Source organism: Vicugna pacos, chromosome 19, assembly GCF_048564905.1.
Source record: "Vicugna pacos chromosome 19, VicPac4, whole genome shotgun sequence".
Taxonomy (NCBI): Eukaryota; Metazoa; Chordata; class Mammalia; order Artiodactyla; family Camelidae; genus Vicugna; species Vicugna pacos.
The window spans coordinates 42,714,385-42,729,950 of record NC_133005.1 but is presented as its reverse complement, the minus strand read 5'-3'; positions in this window follow the sequence as shown (position 1 = coordinate 42,729,950).

The window sequence follows — 15,566 nt, the reverse complement described above, 5'->3', positions numbered from 1 at the left end:
TTATTATGCAATGTTAACTACATGAAATATGTTATTAATAGTCTCCTTTTCGTGTTTTTAGGTGAAACACAGCAAATAGCAACTTTGACTCTACATGGCAGGCATATGGGGAATTTTTGTACTATTCTTCCCACTTGTCAGTATACTTGAATTCTTCATAATAAAAAAGGTTTTTGAAGATAATCTTTGTCTTTTAACTAGAGCATTTGGTCCATTTATACTTATTATATTTACGATATATCTGGATTTATTCCTACCATCTTATTTTGTGTCTTCTCTTTGTCGTGCCTGTCTTTTCTTTTTCCTCTCCTTTCATGCTGCTTCAGGGCTAATTTTTTTCCCCTCATTCCATTTTTCTTCCCCTTATATTCTCTGTTTCTATTGTTTTGGTGATTACTCTTTACCTTGCTCCCTGAAGATAAAAGGCCTTAACAGATACTTTAACTTGAATCACCCATCCCCTAACTTATATGCCTTAATTGTGGTATATTTTAAATTGAATCTTTTCCTTTTTCACCCTGTGAGTCATTACTAAAGTGTTTTATACAGTCAGTGTTAGTTTAGACTCGAGCGCACGGTTAAACCAATTTCTTTCCTCATCTTTCCTTCTTGCCTCTCAGATTTTACCAGTAGGATCACTTTCCCTGTAGGTGAAGTACAGGCTTTAAGCTCAGTTTCAGTGAGGGTTTGTTGGAGCACATGCTCTCGGTTTCTGTTTGTTTGAAAATGACTTTATTTTGCCCTTGTTCTTGCCAGATATTTTGGCTGGTTTACTAGAGGGACAATTGTTCTCTCTCAGCGCTGTGAAGATGCCACCACTGGTTTCCAGCTCCTATTGTTACTGCTGAGGTTTCAGATGACAATCTCCTCATTATTCCTTCAAAAATATTCTGGTTTTTTTTCACATACTGATGTTCTGCAGTCTTACCACAATGTATCTTTTTATTGTCTTAGCCTATTTAGCTGCTGTAACCAACCACCATATAGACTGGATGGCTTAAAGAACAACATTTATTTCTCACAGTTCTGGAGCCTGGGGAGTTCAAGGTCAAAGTACCAGCAAATTCCGTGCCTGGCGCGAGTCCACTTTCTGGTTCATAGTCAGCTGTTCTCTTGCTCTCTGGGGTCTCTTTTTTAAGGGCACTAATCTTATTCATGAGGGCTCCCCCACCATGACCTAATCAACCCCAAAGGCTCCAGCTCCTAATACCATCATTCAGAGACTGGCTTTCAATATATGAATTTGGGGGAGGATACCTGGGTTCAGTCTACAGAATTTACCCTGCTTAAATTCTCAAGGGTTTCTGAATGTGTTGATTGGTATCTTGCATCATTCTGGAGAATTCTCAGGCAGCATTTAAAATGATTTTTTAATTTTTAAAAAATACACATAACATATAATTTGCTATCTTAATGATTTCAAGTGTACAGTCCAGTGATGTTGAATACCTTCTTTCATCCTATGAAACCCAAAAGACTGAGCAAATCAAAACGACTTCAGCAGTTTCCCAGGACAAAATCCAGCTCCAGGATTCGGCTTATCTCTAAGGGTTTTATCTTCTCCTTCCTTTTTGGCACCAGAGCACTCCTTGTACCGGCTCCTCGTGCTTCTGAAACAGGAGTTGTCTTGGTTGGGAGAGTCACTCAGAAGACTTGGTCCTCTGTACTGCCAGAAATAGGAGTCTCATGAAGAGAGTTAGAAACATTATCCTTGTTAAAAACATTTTCATTGCACCCAGCTCTCAGATCTTCCTTTCTCGTATCATTCCTCATAAAAGGAACCATGACTCCAAGGAAACACGGCTGATTCTAGGTCGGGAGCAGGGAATATACACGAAATAAATGTGGAGCATCTTAGAGCACCAGGAAGTGAGGACAGGCTTGAAGACAAAACGCAGTGCTGTGTCACAGGGACACAGGACCCAGTGGGAGAGTCCCCAACTTGAGTCACAGCAATAAATAGCAGTAGTACTGGATTATAACACAAAGAACAAAATAAATACCCATGAGTCCACACTCATATAAATGCCTTATTAAATAAATAGATTATAAAATATAGAAGAATTTCAAATAGTTTATGTTTGCTATTCTTCCCTCAAGGAGGGAGGACGTAACCCCCTGCCCCCGAGCAAGGTTTATGCTTAGAGACTTCCTTCCAGAGAAATAGTAACTCTTCAAGGAGAGACAATACCTCAGACAGGTGACCAGGGACAAGTCACACTGAGAGTATGGACCTTGATACGACACTCTGAGAAGGGCACTTCACCTCTGGGGTCTTCCCCGCAGAAGCCACAATCCCAGGCTAATCATAAGAAAAACATCGGAAAAATCCAAACTGAAGGACATCCTACAAAATACCTGCGCCAGACTCTTCAAATGGTCAAGGTCATCAAAATCAAGGCAAGTCTGAGACGCCGTCACAGCCCAGATGAACCTCAGGAGACGTGAAGACTGAAAGTCATGGGGTGTCCTGGGTGGGGTCTTGGAACAGAAAAAGGGCATCAGGGGCAAACCAAGGAAATCAGTATAAGATATGGGCTTCGGTGAACAGGAGCGTATTAACCACCTGAACAGCGGTTCATTCGTTGTAACAAACGCACCAGACTAATGGAAGACAGGAACCATAGGGGAGACGGGGCTGGGCACACAGAAACTCTCTTTCCTGTCTTCACAACTTTTCTGTAACTCCAAAGCTATTCTAAATTTGAAAAGTTATTTAAAATATTTTTATTGGACTTTCAACCTCCTAAGTTGGCGTTCTCTGTAGCACATCCTGGGACTGTTGCTCTCCGGTCCTCAGATCTTTTGACAACGAGAATTCACGAGGCTGAGAACCACACTGAGAAAACGGGTGGCTTTGCTGATTGGTTGTCTCACCCCATTTCCTGCTTTGGAAATGCCCCGACCCTGGCTGTCCAAATCCCAGCCATCCTTCATGGCCTCTCTCCCTCCCTCCCTCATTCTCTCCTTCCTTCCTTCACTCATCCAAGCAGCATTTCCCAAGAATCCACTGCCTCAGCATCCTGCAGTGAAGAGTTTTAGCCTTGGCTACAAAGGACCTCACTGTCTAGTGAGGGGAGATGAAAAAAAAAAAAACACCAAAATAGTTACAATCTGTGATAAATACTAAAGTAGATGAGAAGGAAGCTACCAAGAGACAATGAACTTTACTCTAGGGGCTGGGAGAAAACTTAAAATCTCATAGTGTCTTAGAGAATAATCTTTGAAAAATAGAAAGATCTTGCCAGAAAAAAAGAGAAGGAAGAGTTCTCCAAGTGGAGGAGCAGCACATGCAAAGGCCCTGGGGTATACAGCCTGTCCAGGCCTATTTGGGGAAAGGCAAGGAATCATATAATACTTTGGCAAAATTTTTTAAGCTCCTGCTGCGTCAGGCAGTAGATTGGCATATTAGCATCCTTTCTATGGTGCTGTAACAAATCACCACAAAAGCGTGGCTTAAAACAACACACATTTATTATCTTATGGTTTGGGAGGTTGGAAATCCGAAATTGGGGCTTACAAGGCTAAAATCCATTTGCATTCCATCAGCAGGCTCCTTGCCTTCTCCTGCTTCTGAAAGTTGTCCGCATTCCTTGGCTCCTTGTTCCTTCTTCCATCTTCAAAGCCAACAACACAGCATCTTTGATCTTCATCTCCCTTGGGCCTTTACTTGCTTCGCATTGAGTGAGTACCTGTGGGCCAGATACTGCGCCAAGTTCTTTGTGTATGTTAACTTATTCCATCCTCACCCTGTCAAAAGGGGTCATTTATCCCCACTTTACAGATGAGGAGCCTAAGGCACAGAGAAGTGTACCAGCAAGGGCCAAGGGTGATGTTGTTCTGTTGTGCGATAGAGTCTGGATGTCACCCTTGGTTATCCTCAGCTATATCAGAGGATGTCCTATCCCAAGGAGTCACATGATCAAACGCATGGATTCTTTTTTATTTTTTAAGTTTTTTGTTTCTGTTTTGTTTTGTTGGGTTGTTTTGTTTAAAAATTTTTTCCATTTTTTAAAAATGTACTGTTTTTATTTATTTTTTTAAAATTGAAGTGTAGTTGATTTACAATGTTGTGTTAATTTCTGGTGTCCAGGAGTGATTCATTTATACATATATATATACATATATATATATATATATATATATATTCCTTTATTCCTTTTCATTTTCTTTTTCACTATAGGCCATTACAAGATATTGATTATAGTTCCCTGTGCAGTACAGTATAGGACCTTGTTGTTTATTTTATATATAGAAGTTACTATTTACAAATCCCAAACTCTCAATTTATCCCTTCCTATACCCTTTTTCTCCTAGTAACTGTGAGTTTGTTTTCTATGTCTGTGAGTCTGTCTCTATTTTATAAATAAGTTCATTTGTGTCTTTTTTTAAGATTTCACATATAAATGACATTATATGGTATATTTTTCTCTTTCTGACTTATCTCACTTAGTATGATGATCTCTAGGTCCATCCATGTTACTGCAAATGGCATTATTCTGTTCTTTTTTATGGCTGAATAGCATTCCATTGTGTATATATACTATATCTTCTTTATCCAGTCATCTGTTGATGGACATTCAGGTTGCTTCCCTGTCTTGGCTATTGTAAATAATGTTGCTATGAACATTAGGGTACTTGTATCTTTTCAAATTAAAGTTTTCTCTGGATATATGCCCAGGAGGGGGATTGCTGGATTGATCATAGGATAAGTATAGTTTTAGTTTTTTAAGGACTTTCCACACTGTTTTCCATAATGGCTACACCAAATAAATGTATTGTTGTAAAATAAACTTTGTATTTTGCAATAATTTTAGACCAACAGAGACTTTGCAGAGGTGGTATAGAGAGTTTTCTCTGTCCTATACCAAGTTTCCCCAGTGTTATCATTTAACACAACCATGTAACAATGTTGGAACATTATTGTTATAAACCCCAGACTGGGGGTTTTGGATGTCACCAGTGTCTCCACAAATGTCCTTTTTCTTTTCCAGGACCCGGGCCAGGCTATCGCATTGCATTTAGCCGATTTATTTTTCACAGGGATGCTCTGGAAGCTGACTAGGGGAGGGACTGATGTCAGGAATGACAGTTATCCCCATGGGCCAAGTGCCACATGCCGGCATCATCCTGAGAATCACGTGTGTTTCTCATACATTCTCACAACAGTCAGTAATGACGTTATTTTCTCTGGTTCGAAGCTGAGGAAACCAAGGCACAGGGAGGTTTAGAAACTTGCCCAAGAGGAGTGAGATACTGGAGATGGAGGACAAGGACTTGGGTGAAAGAGACCATAGGGGCAGGGGAAGGGGTGTATTTCTCAAAAGTGGGGCCGTGGTGAGGGATGGGGGTAGGGGCTGACCCACAGAATCCCAGTGGCCCTGCCACAGGCCTTTTGCACTGGCTGTTCCCTTTCCTATAGTGGCCTTCCCATGGCTGCCTCTTCCCTGTCAATGAAAAATTACCTATTTATTTATCTGTGATCTGTCTCTGTACTAGGATGCACGCTTCATGAGTGACCTGTCTCTGATTTAAGCTCCTAGCAAAGGTCTGAAGCACAGCAGTCAATAGAGGAGTGAGTGGTGAAATGATGAATGAATGAAAGAATGAATGAAGACCCGGGGTCACCAGGCGCTGGGGTTTCAGGACTAGCTTGCACAGGGGATTTGTTAAAACCCACGCAGACCCAGCAGCTCAGAACCAGCCTGGGTGGAGGTGGGGGTCACAGAGTCAGAGCCACCACACCTTTTTGCAAGCAGGGGTGCAGTCACATGGACTGATACGGCCTAACCCTTGTCCAAAGAGGGGGGCCCTCCAGGCTCAAGCAGGAGGACTTGGGAGGGGCCGCCTACTCAGTTGAGGGGCTCAGTGAAGGATGTGGACATGGGGAGGCTTGGGGGGCAGGGGAAGGAGACCCATGCTTGCCCCTCTCCCCGCAGAAGCAAGCTCTCCCCGCCACCCCAAACTCCTTTGGTTCCTCATTCCTGACTGTGAGCGACCTGGGGTTGGGCGATGGATTCGTGGTCCCCATCTCTGTGCCTGGTATGTAAAAAGTGCTCAGTAAATGTCTGATGAATGAACAAAATAATGTAGTTAAGAATTTGAGAGTAGGGGTAGGAGGGGGAAGAGTCTTTTCAATCCTTCAGGCCTTGTCCCCAAGCACTCAGAAGGCCACATTTGCATACAAATAATTGATATTCTAATTACAAATCATTCGTATTGATTTATTAAGCAGATCCCCAAAGGATCTCTAGAAGATAATTAGATTCCAAGCTCCGTAGGGGTAAGGAAGGCATATTTACCTCGCTGTTTCCCCCACCCCTGCGGCAGCATCGCGAGGCAGAAGAGCCACAAGATAAATATTTGATGAGGCAGGAGTGAGCAGGTCCTGCTGAGGGGAGAGCCCACAGCGGCCCCGCAGACCCCTTCCAGTGTGTCTGGGGTTCGGGGACAGGGGAGGCAGCCATTTGTGTGTTTGCACGTTCATGTGCATGTAAAATCTGCAAACCTCTCTTTGCCCAAGCCCTAGTGATTTTCCACTGTGTGAGTGTCCTTCATTCATGCAGGGGACACGCTGCCTGAGAGCTGGGGATGGAGACAGAAGACACGCAGACCCCTCTTCCTCTGTCCAGCGGGGAGACAGAGAAAAGCGAACCAGTACCTCCAGCGGCCCAGCCAGCGGGGGCAGGGCAGGAGGGGGGGGCGTTAGACCTCTCCCCAAACCACCCCAATACAGTGACATTAGTATATTTAAGGGAAAAAAAGCAACTGGTGAAGGAAGGCATCAATAGAAAACTTTGTTGTTTTCACTGATCTGATTAAAACCTGTGCTTGCTGTGTGAACGCAGCTTCATGCCCCCCACCCCTGTCTTACTGACCCCTCGGCCATCCCCAGGGCCCCCTGAGGATAGAGACTGTGCAGCAGCAGCCACAGGACAGATGTCAGTGTCAGAAGAAGAGGAGGAATGCCTGACCTTGGAACCCAGGGGCAGAGGCACTATATGCAGGGACTGGGAGGGCTCAGGGAGGGAGGGAGGTGTGGGGAGGAGAGAGGGAGGGAGGCAGGCAGGGAGGGAGAAGTGATGGGCTGGAGGTGTTTTAAGGTTCAATTTCTCCATTTCCATTTTCCCGCATCCGCTCCCAGGAATGCTTAGGGCCACGGATTCTCAAGTGAGTGTCACGACTCTGCCTTTCTATCTGGGGGGAAAAACAAAAACAAGCGATTACAATATGCAAAGTGAAGGCAGTGTTCTCATGAAATCCAAATTGTTGCAGCAAACTCCATCATTTCACGCTGGGAGAGGCGTGATCCTATCTGGGCAGAGGAGCCTGCTGCCTGGTTCACATCCCAACTCAGCAGCTCTGTGATTTACTGGATGTGTTAGCTCCACAGGTTACTAAGCTGCGGGCAACATGCTCCAGCCAAAGCCCCCCGCCCCCTCCCCGAACACACACACTTGCAGTTGAGAGGAGGGAACTTGAAGAGCACCTGGGGGAAGTGATTCGGGGGAAGGTTTAAGGAAGTGGGGTTCTGCTCTGGGTTAGATGCTGCCAGGACCAGGACTGAGCAGTCCTTTGATCGGGTGGGTATGCAGGGAGGGCAGGCTGAGGGCCAGCGGACAGCTGTAATTGACAAAGCAGCAGCCTAACCACGGCTCAGATTAGCTGGGAGAGGTCGATTTGGGGGAAAGGGGTCTGGACAAAGTTCTGGTTTTTGTCTGGGCTCACAATGACTTCAAGGGGGCTTACTGTCTTGACCCATCCTGGTCATGGAGTGGCTTTGTGTGATGCTGGTGTCCTTTGGAGTTGTTTGTTCAACAGGAGAAGAGGCCCCAAGACCAGCTGAGTGCCAGGCCAGCTCCTGGCTGCCAGGAGCTGCCTTTCCCCAACCCTCTATGCCTCACCTGTAAGGAGGAGAATAAAGAATTTTCTCTCTGTAAGGTTTGGGGAGGATTCAGTGAGCGAACCTGAGTGAAGTTCTCAGTTCCATGTGGCAGGCACACAGTGCCTGCCAATAAAACATTAGCTATTATGATGAGAGCAGCATTCCTCAGAGCTCCCGTCTTTCGTCTTTCGTGTTCCAGCTGGGAGACTGGCATGGTGTGTGGGCTTGGAAGCTGCAATATTCCTGGAGATTGTAGTTACTGCAGGGCGCGTTTGTTTCTTGGTACTCTGGGGAGGAGACAAGTTCATCCCACAGATGAATCCCTCTCACCCCAAATACAGCACCAGGAACCAGGGCATGAAAAACTGGTTCCTCCTCATCAGCTTGTAACCTGGGGAAGACATCGCCTCTGCCGTCTTTCCTTCAATAAAAGCAAACGATTCTTCATTCGCAGCAATTAGAAAAAGGGGCGTGGAGTAAATACCTTCTGTTCTTTCCTCCCATGGGAAAGGTATCACCAAGAACCAGCTCTGTCTCTCAGAAGATTAATTCCCCCCCTCCGGTGTCCTAATGTACTTGTGCTGATAATGTATGGTGTGTGATTGGAGTCATAAAACCCTGTCGTGATTTTTCATCTGTTTAGTCCTCTATGTCTGAGATGTAGGGCTGTGCTGCGGCAGGAGTGTTTTAACACTTGACGATACAGATAATAAATGATGATGGATCAGCCTCTGGAAGCAGGTACCTGGAAGGGAGGGGGTAACATGTGTCTGGCCATGGTCCTGGGCTGCAGTGCCCACGGGCACAGGCACTCCGCCTCTTCAGCTGTCCTGGTCCATTTCTACCTTCTCTGTGCTCGCTGCTCTCAGCCTCAAGAGTTCTCCTGTTCAACCCCTTCTGATCTCAGGCTACAAGAAGCCTTTTGTCTTTTTCTCATTTTACTTCGCAATTTAAGTCATTGCCTTTTCTTCATTTGGGGTTTGTGTATGTGCTCACAGGCATGTGTGGGTGTGATTTTATTTAAACTACAGCATTATGAAAAACAAAGACAAAAACTGTTATCACTTTTAGGCTGTAATATAGAAACAATAAAGAAGTCCCTAAGGGAACCATGGTGAAAAAAACACTAAATGTGTGTGGTTTTGTAACAGGCAGTAGGATGCTAGGGCTAATAATGGAATTTGTATGTTTATCACTGATGCGATTAATAATATTGATTTATAGAGCCTGAGTGCTTGCCATCATTAGCTATTCACAGTAGCCCCATGAAGTCTGCATCATTATCATTTAGGAAATAAAATCACACACCAACTCACAGAGGAGGTAGCCCAAGTTTAAGTGCAGTCACTGAGTCGGCAAAATAGTAAATGTCTCCTGGTTGGCCTTAGAGCCCCCTTTGAAAAATGGGCCCCGAGTCATTCATTTCAAAGAATATCTCAAGTGAGCGTCATTTTATTCCCCTTCGTGAAAGGCTGTTTTCAAGATTACTGGATCGTTTAAACCAGCACATCATTTTAATGCAGCCAATGCCAAAGAGCCTTTCTGGGCTGGTCTTCCCCTCAAGGTGGCGAGGTTTTTTGTGGGGGAGGGGGTCATTTGATACACACGGTAATCATCTCCATATTTGTACTCTAAGAGGCTGTCCTTTCAGCACCACAAGGTCGTTAACAGGCCATTTATAAAAAGGGCCACTTGGCCACCCACGGTCCCATCTCCAATTACATTCAGAAGATTTGTTTCTGGAGAAGTAATTTAAGACCAGGGAAAGAAAACCCACAGGGATCCTACTTTTCTAACATGGGGTGATGACACTGGAAATAAGACATGTAAAGATAAACTTTTTAAAAATTCAAGCAAAACATTCTTGGTGCAGTGTTTTATGATTTGATGGCCCGGGTATTCGTAACTGATGATTCAGACCTCTTGTCACCCTGTTGGTAAGGAGGTCCCATGTCATTACTGTAGTGTCTGCTCAGTTTTTTTTTTTTGCCTTTTTTCAAAAAACTCTTGTGTGTTCTCATTTATATGCAGAGAAGACGTGACCTGACCCTATCGCTGGAGCGGCTGATTGAAATTCTAATGTTGATGATGGTATACCTTGGGCATGGATTCTGTGCCCTAATACTGTGCATTAGTCTCACATTTACATTCAAAACCCTACAATTTTCTTCTTAAAAATGACCTTTCTCTAATGGAGTGGAGTCTTGGTAGCTTTGCCATTATATTTCCCATATATTTTATGTAACAGAGGCCCGGAGGTAACATTCTACCCGGAGTATCCATAAAGAGGATTCTGACCCTCTCATCCTGTTTCCCGCCCCTCCAGCAGTGATCCCTGTGGTTCTACCAGCTTTATGCACACTTCTTAAAAGGTGATCTCTGCATTCTTGTGTTGTTTCCTGGAAGATGCTGAAAGGTTAGGCTGAAAATAAAAACTCGAAGTGACCAGAGGTCTGATTAAAATCATTATTAACACAGTGATTCATTTTGACAAGGTGTTAGCTGTAAACTCTTTTTTTTCTTTTCTTCTCTCTTACAAGCTGCAGCAGGGGTCCCTCAGAAACGGTATAAAGAAAGAGAAGTGAGGAGGAGGGTCTAACTCAGTGGTAGAGCACGTGCTTAGCATGCATGAGGTCCTGGGTTCAATCCCCAGCACCTCCGTTAAATAAATAACCTAACTACCTCCCCCACCAAAAAATTAAAAATTGAAAAAAAATTTTTAAAAACTGAAAAAAAAGGAAAGAGAAGTGACACTTGAATATTGGTAAATTCTAGAAGGCCGATGATGCTTGACTTCCCAACCAACAGTGACATTTTCAGTGGAGAATCATGTTTTTGGCTGGTATTATTGTAAGACAAACAACTGAAAATTTTAAAAGGCTTTGCATATTATTTCATAATTTACCACCTTAATGGAAATCTAGTTCTTAAATTCTAACGGGAAAAAAAATCTGCAGTAAACATTACGGTTGCTTAGAAACCTGGGTCCATGATTTAGTTCTTCTGTGCTCTAAGGCAAGCAGCCAGTTGCTTGTGGGAAAATAAAGCACAGTTGTTCCGTGCGTGCACGTGAAACACCCCTGTTTGTTTCGGCTGTGTGCTAATTTGTTTCTTCCCTTTTGGCACAGAATCTTCTCTTTTTCTTGGCATTGTAAACCAGACTGGCTTCCACAGTGGTACTATGTTGACAGGTTATAGACTAATATTCTTCTTCTTAACATATATTTATTTACAGTCATCTCACCAGCCTTTCTTCTAGGAGGATTTAGGGCAGCTTGAAAAGATGTATATCAGTATCAAAACAAAATAAACGTGGACTGTAATCTTCTATACCCCTGCTCCACATCTGGCTCTGAGCTTTTTACTGGCCAAATTGAAGGAGGGTGTGTGTGTGTATTTTAAAAGGGGAAAATAAGACAAAGGCAATTTCAGTCCATCTACTGAGCCAGTTTTTGTGAAGGACCTGAAGACAAGATGAGAGTGTGGGAGTTCCTGGTTTTTTTTTTAATTAAAGTATAGTTGATTTACAATGTTGTGTTAATTTCTGGTGTACAACAAAGAGATTCAGTTGTATATGTATTTCTTTTTCACATTCTCCCTCGTTATAGGTTATTATAAATTACTGAATATAGCTCCCTGTGCTATACAGTAGGACCTTACAGTTAATCTATTTTATATACAGTAGTTTGACTAATTTTTCCCTCTGCCACCTCCCCTTTGGGAACCATAAGTTTGTTTTCTATGTCTGTGATTCTGTCTCTGTTTTATAAATAAATTCATTTGTGCCTGAGTTTTTCTTTTTAATAAGAGAACATCCACACCTACACACGGTGAAAAAATTTTAAAAGTACAGAAGTACAGGTAAAGTGGAAAGTGAAGAAAAGGCGACAGTTCTGTCTGCGAGCATCTCTCCTTAGAGGTCCACAACTGCTGCTAACAGCTCAGAGTGCGCACGTCCCGGTTCCGAAAGCAGGTGCACGTACGAGCGAGTGGTTGTGCAAACTCTGTTTTGTAGAAATGGAGGCATCCTCTGCCCACATCCGGATCTCTCACTCCGCGGTGCGCTGGGCGCGTGCTCCACGTTACTGCGGACGTGACGGCTCGGTTCCCTTGTGCCCCTTTCCCAGAAGGTACAACCAAGGCTTCATGTTCACGTGTGAGGTTTTCTACAGGGTCTCCGGAGGGCGGTGCTTTCAGATGGAATGAAGGAGGCAGGGAGGTGCAAGTACCCAAAGGGCTGGGTGTGCCTCCCCCACCCGCAGGCCACACACCAGCTCACTGGCCTGGCTGTGCATCAGCGCGGCTTATCCTCTTGTAGCTGTTACTCTGCTGTCTGTGTTTTCTTTCTCGCGAACTGTCTTTTCATGGAGTGGATCCTTCTGTTTCCCTTTTGGAGGGTTGTGTTTTTGCTTCCTATAGATGGCAGATGGCAGCCCTCTCTGTCAGAGATGCGGCCAATGCTTCCCCCCAGCTTGTGGTTCACTTTTCAGGTTTATGGCCTTTTCTGGTCTATCCTCTCCAGGAGCCAGATGGAGGGCCTGGGAGTTGACCCCGGGTCTGGGGCGCCCAACACCTGGCAGCGGCCTCCTTCTCCCCCCCACATACACAGCTCTCGCCGTCTGCAAGACGCGCACCGGAAACAGACCCCCTCTCAGGAACAATTATGAAGCCCTGCAGGGGAGGGTCCAGCTCAGCGGTAGAGCGCATGCTTAGCATGCACAAGGTCCTGGGTTCAATACCCAGTACCTCCATTAAAAATAAATAAATAAAAACCTAATTACCCCTCTCAAAACAACCCAAAAAAATAATTAAAAGTTAAAAACAAGTGGAAAATGTTATAAAACAAAACCAGATTCCATGCGAGGACTTACTCTCGTTGATGCTGTGCTGAAAGCTGGTTTATACAGGCATCTCCCCAAAGAGCCACATGTGGCTGACTCTCTGTTATCGTCCCATTTTACAGATGAAGGCAACAAAACTTACAGAGGTGAAGAACTCTGTCTGGGGCCACACAGCCTAGAAAGGGGCTAAGCTGAAGCTCAAACTCAAGCCTGTCCTCAAGCCCTCTCCGCTCTGTCTGGTTCGCTGCTGGAAGACATCTGTCCTGTCAACACGACCACAGCACGTGGACAGATGCGCCCGGAGAGACAGCAAAGGGAAGACGAGCCTGTGAAGGTGGGCTTCTGCAGGGAAGGAATGGCGCCAGGGGCTCTGGGGTTGAAGTCCTCACGAGAATGGAAATGAAATGCTGGCACCTTCGATGAAATCCCCTCAATGACAGAAGACACCATAAAGCTTTTTGCCCACCTACCTTATTCGAGGGGGGAAGCAACATTCCCGCCAAATGCTCCTTGGAGGCTTTGCAGGCTGGCCTCCCGCATCGTTCCCATCTTAACTCTGGAAGGACACGGACGGGGGAGGGAGCTGTCTAAGAGAAAGAGGCAGGAAGCTGGGAACCAGGTCAATGGACATGAAAACTGCGGGGCTCACCGGACTCTCCAACTACCCAAGTTCCGGCGCTGAGGTTTTCAAATATCACTTTAAATGACTTTTGGATATTTGGTTAAGAAAAACGTGTGATGAAAACTCACAAAGAGAAACCAATTGAAAGGCAAATACATATATCTGTAAACATAGCATTTTATTAACAAAACGCTTACACCCTGCTTACAGTAACAACAAATGCTGTAGTGACTTGTCACGTCATACTCTATAAAAGTTGAGTATCGGATATTCAAGCTAAAACAAGATAGTTTAAAAGTATGCCAAATTGAACACCATTTGCAAACTATCTACTACCAGCCTAAGTACAAAAAGAAAAATCTTACAACAAAAATCAAAAGATCTAGTTTTCTTTCGTCGGCATCTACAAACAGTACAGACATCATATGGTTTATATATACACTTAGGTCCAGCCCAAGGTTAAGACTGCAAAAATAAGGTCTTCAAACATCCATATAAGCTTGGCAAACCATCGTTACAATATTTCACCACAGGTAATCAAGCGACGCTTCATGCAGGGAAGCCACGGCTATAAATCTGGGCTGTTTATAGTGCTACAAGCTGGCCTAAACTGTAAGCAACTTAATTTTTTTTTCATAATAGACGCTATTATATAAAGGCACAAATACTCCTTGCATCAGGTGTTGAAAAGGTATGACATTCTTAGTAGAAATAACTGCTGATACAACAGCTTAGCTTTTTTTTTTTTTGCAATGTCTATGCTCATCTCAGCTGTTTCTCTTTAAGACTTTAGACTTGGAATTTTGCACACTGTAACAAATGCTCTACTACAAACGAAGTGAAGTTCTGATACTAAAACTGTCTCATCACCAACTGGTAAAAACCACGTTGTTAGGCAGTTGGGTTGCCGCTGTAAGCTAGTGCTTGCTGCCTGTCCCCACTCTGGAAATACCGGATTCTTCACCTAAAATTAGCCTTTGTGTTTTCTGACAGTACTGGTTGTCTTGGGCCTCCCTTGCTGGACGTGGTGGGCAAACCCTACTGCTGCCACCAGGTGAGGTGGCACGGGGAGGAATGTCACTTGTGCCGAGGAGGCGGCTGGTGCTGTGTGTCTTTAAGGGAGTGCCCGCCGCAAAGTGAGGAGGAGCGGGAAGTAAGGCAAGAGGTCGGCTTTGATCACTGAGAAGGCCAGACGTCAATTCTTAAGAAGGTCAGAAGCATGCCTGACAATTATGTGAGTGACTCATAAAGAGAGATGACAGTGTGAGCTGGATGAGAGCGAAAAAAAAAATCTCTTCCAGGGCAATAAAGCTCTGTCTACACAATACAACAAATGGTTTAAAAACAGAGCCACCCGTCCGTTGCTCTGACGAGCCAGCTGCCGGTAACATTCCCCGCACTGCACGGGCCGGTCACTCCGACATCACATGCATGATCTGGGTTAAGAAAAAGTTCCACAAACTATGTAATAACCTCATTTGCAAAGTAAGCGAAGGTGCACAAATTCAAGCCCTGCTTATGACATTTTTCAGGGGGTGAAACTGATTATTCAAGGACAAAGTTAGTGAAAAAATGAATGAAGACTGAGGAAGGGTTAAGCCTCAAGGTGAAGCCACATGCCGCTGGGGGCTGGCGACGTTCTAAGTGGGAGTGGACTCGCCGCACGCCCGCAGGTGCTCAGCGGACTCTGGGCTTGCCTCGGGGAAGAAGGGAGGCCCAGCTTCTCCACAAGACCTAAGACAGGGGAGTTTCCGGGACAGGTGCAACTCTGAGTGAAGATTATCAGCCCTTCCTGTGAAATGCTATCTTAAAGACGATTTCCTCTGAACTACTGCATTCAACAATACGCTTCCAGAAACACAGAAAAGTTCCTGACTCAAGAAGTTGCATCAAAACCAGCATGTTTTGTTTCTTTTGCAGAATTAAGGAGATCACGGAGGGCTACAGTTTAAAACTGCCAACCAGGGAAGGCTCTTTCAAAAAATCATTACTATCTCCGGATTTCCCATTACTTGGCTGAATTCTTGGCACCTGAATTCCTGTTCATGGAAAGCTACCCAGAATTTTGTTTGTTTCAATTATGAAGCATTTGATGAGGGAATGGACACCAGGACCACACAGGTCTGAAAATGAACTGGCGATAAATGTTCAAGTTTTTGTTAACACCCCATGGTTGTAATTCTGCTATCTGCTGATGACAGATCCTAATCTTACTATG